General features: G+C 48.5%; 1 non-coding gene across 1 annotated transcript; it reads left to right on the forward strand.

The window, feature by feature from the left end:
• On the forward strand, positions 1-150 carry LOC150022792 (U12 minor spliceosomal RNA). The gene has a single exon (XR_016513902.1). It is a non-coding gene; the product is annotated as a U12 minor spliceosomal RNA (small nuclear RNA).
• The last annotated feature ends 8010 nt before the right edge of the window (positions 151-8160 follow it).

Raw genomic sequence — 8160 nt, forward strand, 5'->3', positions numbered from 1 at the left:
ACGCCTTAAACTTATGAGTAAAGAAAGTAACAATTCGGGCTGATGGCTGAATCCTCACTGCTAATGTGGGACAAATTTCTGAGTGGGTGAAGATCACCCTTAACGCGACCCGCCTACTTTGCAGGATGCCTGGGAATCATGATCTGCCTATTTAAAAAAATAATAATTAGAAAAAAAAATATATATAGTATTAAATACAGTTAACTTGGTGGTAGTGCCTGTGGGCTGGCTGTAGCCACCTTGAACCCTGAGCTACCCGCTTCCTGAAGTCCTCTTTGGTCTTTACTGTTCGTCCAGGTGAGAGAGGCGTTATGGGTACTACTCGGGTAGCTTTAGGGAGGTGGTCAAAGCCCTCAGAACAGGCCATTCCTGTGTTCCAAAATGATGACCCCATTGAGAGAAGAATGCTTTCTGGAAACTTCTGAGTCATAGGAAAGGGGGTGAGAACCAAAGAAGCTCAGGTGATGAACAGCTGGCGATGATTTTATGTATTTGCTGTTTTCTTCATCTCTGATGTGCTGGGTTGCCTGTAATCAAACCACACTCCAGTTCTTGTACTTACAGTCATTATTCTAACAGCTTGAAATGTCAAATATATGTTTTTAAAGATTTTATTTATTTGCGGCATACCTCTTCAGGGGAAAGGCTAAGGGAGTAAACCCCGACAGAAAATCCGGAGCCGGAGTCCCTAAGGCGGTTTGACGTTGTAGTCAACACCGGCAACTCCTGCGGCGCACCTGAAGCCAAGCTGTATTGACTCCGTCTTTCCCTTGGACCCTTCAGCTGCGAAGAGAGGGGGAGTCTGCTGCATGGGCAACAGCAGACCCTCCATATCACCCTGCCCAGGCTCTGTAGCTTCAGCTTCACTGGAGAGGACACTCCAGCGTCATCGCAAGATGTCGATTCAACACGGGAGGAGACAGATACCGTGTCACTCCCGAGTCGGACTGCACAGCCATTCTCGGCGGTGCAGATAGACTTTTAAGAAGCTACACCATCGTCTCTTGAGACGGACGGCTGCCGACAACGACGACGGATTTATTTTTAGAGAGAGAGGAAGGGAGGAAGAAAGGAAGAGAAACATCAATGTGTGGTTGCCTCTTGGGTGCCCCCAACTGGGGACCTGCTCCGCTACCCAGGCATGTGCCCTGACTGGGCATCGAACTGGCGACCCTTTGGTTCACAGACCAGCATTCAATCCACTGAGCCACACCGGCCAGGGCAAAACTTCAGATATTTTTTAATGCAGCACTTAGTTGATTTTTACTGGACCTGGAGGACTGTCACACTGCTTAGGTATTTGAGTCTCCACTCTAACCTACTCCGATTAGTCTACGATTGTACCTGTGTCTTTCCAGGGAATCTGTACAGCCGTGAGCATCTGACTGCTTCATTAACTCTTTCCTTTTTTTATTTTTGAGAGAGGGGAAGGGAGGGAAAGAGGGAGAGAAACCTCGAAGCGAAAGAAATGTCGATTGGTTGCTTCTCATATGCACCCTGACTGGGGACCAAACCCACAACTTAGGTGTGTGCCCTGTCTGGGAATTGAACGGGCGACTTTCTGGTTTATGTGACAATGCTCCAACTAACTGAGCCACACTGGCCAGGGCTGAATCTCTTCTTGTAGTTATGCTTGAGATCTACAGATTGAAATATACTTTTTATTATATATAAATTTCACTTTACGTCTCATTTACATTACCTTGGAGGCATTAAGCTGACTTTTTAAACTTACGTCTGTTAGCTTGGTGATCTGTGACTTCACCCTGGGACAGTGTAGGTGGTGGTAACATGCTGTGGTCAGTACAGACGGGGGACGTTGGGCATGTCAGGGATGAGGACCGTTGTCCTGGGTTAAGGATGAAACCCACAAGGAGGTAAGGGATGGGGAAGCAAAGGTAAGAAGAGGCCACTCCACTCTTGGGGCCGTTCATGCCCGTCCTCGCATCGTGGATTCGTCTAGTTCACCTTTCCAAACTTTTGAGTCATAAGAAATGGGTGGAACCATGGGAGTGACTCATAAAACCTGTGGAGAATATATAGAAGGTCACAGTGGAACCCAGCAAACACCTCCACCTGTACCCTGAAGGAAGAGACCCCCTGAAGGAATTTTAGAATCCGCAGAGAAGCATATGGGAAATCTAAAGAGACCTCATCTGGCTGCTGGCGAGGTCACACAGCCAGCGCGGTGCCGCGGCACGTGTGTTGTCTGTCACCTTCCCTGGGTCCTCAGCTGCCGGGCCATCCATCAGGTGTCACTAGTCAGCTTGCACTCATTCCCTGCAGCCACCACAAACTCTAACCATTCTCTTAAAATAGAAAACACTAGGTGGGAAAACCCTCAGCGTCTTCCACGTGCAGAATCACCCACATCCGTCCTTACCTCCGTGGTTCTCGCCGTGGGGAAGGGCGTCCCTCCTCCCTGGTGAGTGAGTTGCCCACCTGGGCGGCATCGGCCCGCCTCACCTCTTCTCCCCAGCATTCCGCCTGGACACCTTGGCCCTCTCACGGCTGTGTGTGAGCCTGATCCTCATGTCCCTTTCCAGCCACCTTTTTTCTTCAACCAACAAGCTTCTTGAGAGCTGCCCATCCTTTCTGTCTCTCCTTCCTCATTCACACCTAAATTCTTTGTCTCTGAGCCAGGCAATGAAAGACAAATACCATATGATATCACCTAATACAGGAGACTAATGAACAACACAGACAAGCAAACAAGCAAAATAGAACCAGAGGCATGGAAACAAGGAACAGATTAATAGTCACCAGGGGGGAGGCAGGGAGGGAGCGAAGGGGGGTAAGTAGGGGAAGGGTTTAGTAAAGGAACCAGTATCAATGACCCATGGACGTGGACAACAGGGTGGGGATCGACTGTGGGAGAAGGGGTGGGCTGGGTGGCGGGGAGCAATGGGGGAAAAAGTGCGACAAGTGTAATAGAAAAACAATAAATCAAAAATTAAAAACAAAAATTCTTTGTCTCACAGCTTCGACTGCCAACCATGAGCTCACGATTTTCTTGTCAAGGAGACCATCGAGCGAACCTCTGCAGTGCTTACCTGGCTTGACCTTGATGTTACACTTGGCACTGCTGAGCGGCACTTCAAGTGTTCTCTTAGTTTTCATGGCCCCAGTCTCCAGATTTCCGTGTGTTTCTCTGCCTGTCCTAAAATTCCTCCAGGGGCGTCTCTTCCTCCAGAGTCCAGCCAGAGGTGTTTGCTGGGTTCCAGAGCGACCTCGTTGTACTTCCACACATTCTGCCCAGGTTGTATGGTTCCCTGCCACGGTTCCACTTGGTGTCTGTAACACCCACATCTCTCTCTGGTTCATTCTGCCGGGAGGTGTCGTCAGCCAATGGGCATCCCCACTTCCCGTCATCCCTCAGCTCTGCTCACACGCCGTCAGCGGAGGGTGCCCGCTGTTCCCTGGGGGCTATCTTGTAGGACTGCCGAGATCAAATGCCACAGGGCAGGGGCTTAAATCTCTCCTTCAGTTCTGGAGGCTGGAAGTCCAGGCTCAAGGCGTAGGCAGATTTGGGGTCCTCAGGCTTCTCTGCTAGGCTTGCAGATGGCCCTGCGTCCTCGCTTCTCACATGGCCTTTCCTACAGGCATGTGCTTCCGTGGTGCCTCTTACACGGACGCCCGGCGGGTGCGCTGGGTGAGGGCTGTGCCTTTATGACTTCATTTAACCTTAATTGCCTATTCAAAGGCCTCGGCCCAAATACTGTGAGTGTGGAAGGGAGGAAGGGGGAAGGGTTTCAGGCAACAAAGACGGCCTCCTGGGGGTCCGCTTCAAAGGAACCAGCCGCTTGGTTCTCAGTTTTGAAATGCCTGCCCCGCTGGCTTCTGGGGGAACAATGGGGGCACTTCCCCTGAGAATGTGACTGTGCAAAGATTGGTTCTTCCGGTTATAATTCCGTCATTTAGTTGTCTGATACCGTCATTAGGAAAAACCGAAAGTGGAGTGTTTGAGATTCAGAGTGGTTGGAATTTTTAAGGCCACGAGTAAATGGAACCAAACGACGCCACCTGGAAGGCCTTGGTGACTTGCTCTCCCCCAGCTGTGCAAGGCAGAGCTTCACAACGGGGTGCCTGGGTGCCAGAGCCCGAGCGGGTCACAGAGGGTGGCCTGCTGAGATGATCGCTTTCTGTGTGTGCCTTGTGACAAGCCCTGCGTCCCAGCCCCCCACCGCCTACAGATGACTGCTCTTCTCCATGATCACCGATTCGATTGCGGGAATAGTAGCTCCTTGACCTTATAGTGTTCATGTCTTTAACGAGCAGTGTTTTTCACATGCTGGTTATTCCACTGCGTTTTTCTTTTGTGATTTTTTTTTTTTTCTTTTCCCCTTAACTCATTCTGTCGCTGGGGCTGTTGCTTTTTTAAATAAGGATTTCTAAGTACTACCGAGAAGCCGCCGGCAGAGGGCAGCAGAGCCCCAGCGTGCGGAGGGGCCGGTGCTGGAATCTGAACCTTGAAGGTGTGTTCTGCCCAAAGGAGAGCCTGAGCCCGGAGACTTTGACATCAGTGGACTCGGGGAACTTAGGACAAACACAGGCGAGGTGGTTAATTTCCTCTCCAAATTGAGTTGTTTGTCTGAAGATCCATGGGAGGACCAGGAACAAGAAGATGACTTTGAAAGGTCAAGACTAGGTCCCAGAGTGGTCACTGAATTCTGCCCTTAGATGGAGGGCACTTCCTGCGTTGTTGCGCCACTACAGGAGTCGCAGGTTGTTGCGCGCGCGCGCGCGCGTGTGTGTGTGTGTGTGTGTGAGTGTGTGAGTGCGTGCGCGCGCGCCACCCTCCAGACCCTCCAGAAAGGCAGCTGAGTAAGCTTTCACATCTGCTAGCCTGTCCCTTTGAGCTGGATTGTTCTCAGTTCATTGGGCAACTGAAGCAGCTTACTAGGGAGCACCTGGGTGGTGATACAGAAATGTGGTGTTGGGGACGGGGAGGAAGCCCCTGAAATCATATGCAAAATCGTCTATACGGTTATATCAGTTGATACTTTTTAATGGAAACAACTTGACCAGAAATCGGTCACAGAATTTTGAGACCCATTACAACAAAGTTTAATGAGAAAAAAAATTAATTTTGAAATAGATTCAGAAGTTGAAAAAAGGGTAGAGAGACCCCGTGTTCCTGTCTCCCAGTGCCCCCTAGTGGTAACATCTGCCATAACTTTAGTATAAGATCTAAACCAGGACTTTGACATTGGTACACATTAGGCCTCATTTGGATGTCATGAGTTTTACATGCAAATCATGTGTGTTCATGACATTGCGAAGCTGTGTGAGTGGTGTCCTGGGCTGTCATCTCTTGGACGTCTTGTTTTGTGCAAAAAGTATACCCGGTATTTGTTAAAGTTATCGCTAGAGGAGTTTTCTGTTACTTGCAGCCTTAACATTCCAAATAGACATACCATTGCAAGGTGCAGAAAATCCAATGCAAACTGGTTTAACAAAAAAAAAAAAAAAAAAAAAAAAGAAGGGGGGGACATTGGTTCATGTGATAAAATCCAGAGGAATAAGTGAATTGGCACCGGAGGTTCATGGAGACGGGAGGTGCCTGAAAATGGGAGGCTCTGGGGCTGGGGAGAGGGGATACAGGTGCTGACTAGTCACCACAGCTGCCCACTGCTGCTGGCAGAGGTGTTGCGTCTCTCCCCGGTCAAATCTGCCCTGACCAGGAGGTTAGGACCATGTGGTGCAGGCATGTCTACTGGGATGGGGGTGCAGTGTGGTATATGCCTCTAACACTTCCGCTGCAGGTCTCCACATGCCTCAGCATGCTGGGCTGGCCGTGGTGGCGCTGGGCTGGCCGTGGTGGCGCTGGGCTGGCCTTGGTGCCTCTCGCCGTCCCCGCTGGCCTGACGGAGGTCTGCAGGGCCCCAGTGGGCTGCAGAGGAGATGCTGTGGCTGAAGCAGGGCCATGGGTTTCAGCCGCATGTGTCGGGTAGGACTTGGGGCGTATTTAAAAAGGGCCCCTGCCCCCATCCACATCACGTCCACTCACTGGCCCTTGGACCCTCAGGCTGCCCGGTACAGACATCAGTTTTCTGCTCTGCTCTTCCCCACCCCCATGCAAAGTCCATCCATTCCAAGTGGACACAGAGGTCTTTAGAGAGAGACTTCCTGGGACAAGGGTGCTTCTAGTGCCCTGTGATACTCTGGTTTACGGTAAAAGTCAGCATTTCCCGAAGTGCGCTGTTTGTACCATTGTGGTATGTGACCAATTTTCAGAGGTACGCATCAAATTTTAAACATGTCTTTAAAAAAAATCATTTTACTGTAAAATAAAAGAGATATAGAAAAACACACAAAACAAAGGTAGAGTTTAATACATTATCGTAAGGCAAACACCCCAGATGCTCTTGTAATCCAAGAGATGGAATGTTGTAGCCAACCCGACAGCAACTCCCAGTTCCCTGTCCCAGTCCCCATCCCTCCCCCCGCTGCTGGAGGAACAGCCGACCAGCTCCTGCAGTAATCACATCCTTGTATTGCTTTATGTTGGGTTGGCCAAAAAGTTTGTTTAGTTATTTCTGTAAAGTAAACAACACATTTTTCTTCTTGCTTAAAAAAGTTTTTTTAGGGCTGTAAGTGGCCCCTGCACTTTCTATGGCTTCTCCTTACTCCATCTGCTCCTGAATCTTTATGTTTCTTGAACAGCCACGCCCTTCCCCCCTTGCTGTTCCCTCTACCTGGAACACCTCCCCCCTGCTCTCTCACCGACTGCCTTATCTCCATCCTTTCAGTCTCAGCTTAAATACCACCTCCTCAGAGAGCTCCTTCCTGTCCACCTTTCCCAGTGACTTCCTATCTTATTGCTTGTTAATCTCCCCCAGAGGATTTAATTACATTTGTGATGATATATTTTAGGCACTTGTTTATTTTCACTAGAATGTAAGTTGCTCACAAGGACCTTGACTGTCTGGTTTAAACTGTGCCCTGACTCATAATTAGGCTCAATAAATATTTTTTAAAAAAAATTTTAAGTATATTTTTTATTGATTATGCTGTTAGAGTTGTCTCAATTTATATCCCTTTGCCCCGTCTGCCCAGTACCCCCTTCCCTCCAGCAATCCCGCCCCCTTAGTTCATGTCCATGGGTCGTGCATGTAAGTTCTTTGGCTTCTCCCTTTCCTACACTGTTCTTAACTCCCTCCTGTCTATTTCGTACCAACCAGTTATGCTTCTTAAACCCTGCACCATTTCCCCATTTCTCCCCCTTCCCCCTCCCAGCTGATAACCCTCCAAATGATCCCCAACCTATGATTCTGTTCTTGTTCTGGTTGTTTGCTTAGTTTATTTTTGTTTGTTTTTGTTTTTTAGATTCAGTTGTTGATAGTTGTGAGTTTGCTGTCATTTTAGTGTTCAGAGTGAGGTGGGCTCTCTCCAACTCCCCAGCTCAGTGGAAACTCCCTGTCCATCAGAGGTTTCAAGATCACAGATGAGAGAGAACAGAATTGCCTGGACACTCTTTTGTCTGGGAGGAGGAGAGGTGGCAAATCTCTCTAGTGGAGAAGAGCCCTACTAGTCCTTTTTATTAAGAAGGGGATTTGGGAGATACAAGGTCAAGATTTATAAATCATCAATTAGCTTCAGACGCTTGGGTTACAGTTGACAGTTACTGATTACAGATACCAATGTAAAGAACACAGTGATCATTCTGTGTCAGGATCTGTTAAACATTCTGGCGCCATACTGACATCAGGTGCAAGACTTCATACAGTTTTTTCTATGCACTGCTTATAGTTAACTAAGAGATAGAAAAAGCAGAGCAAGCTTCAAAGCATAATATGCGTTCTTTAAATTTAATTCACATGGGAACCCTCTGAGTGGCCTTCAAGTCATGTCTGCCTCTGACCTTCCGGGTTTTCCAGTTGAGTCTTATAGGTCTAGGGGCCTGGCTTGTGAATTGGGCTACAGTTCTCGAAACCAGACAGAATGGTCCCCTACACATAGTTTTGACGTTTTTCTTAAATAAGTCCCTTTAACATTCCATAGCATAATGGCTTGGTGATGATGAACTCCTTTAGCTTTACCTTTATCTGGGAAGCACTTTATCTGCCTTTCCATTCTAAATGATAGCTTTGCTGGATAGAGTAATCTTGGTTGTAAATCCTTGCTTTTCATCGTCTTGAATACTTCTTGTCAGGCCCT

The sequence above is a fragment of the Furipterus horrens genome, unplaced genomic scaffold (genome assembly GCF_987537825.1).
Source record: "Furipterus horrens unplaced genomic scaffold, mFurHor1.1.pri manual_scaffold_1, whole genome shotgun sequence".
Classification (NCBI taxonomy): domain Eukaryota; kingdom Metazoa; phylum Chordata; class Mammalia; order Chiroptera; family Furipteridae; genus Furipterus; species Furipterus horrens.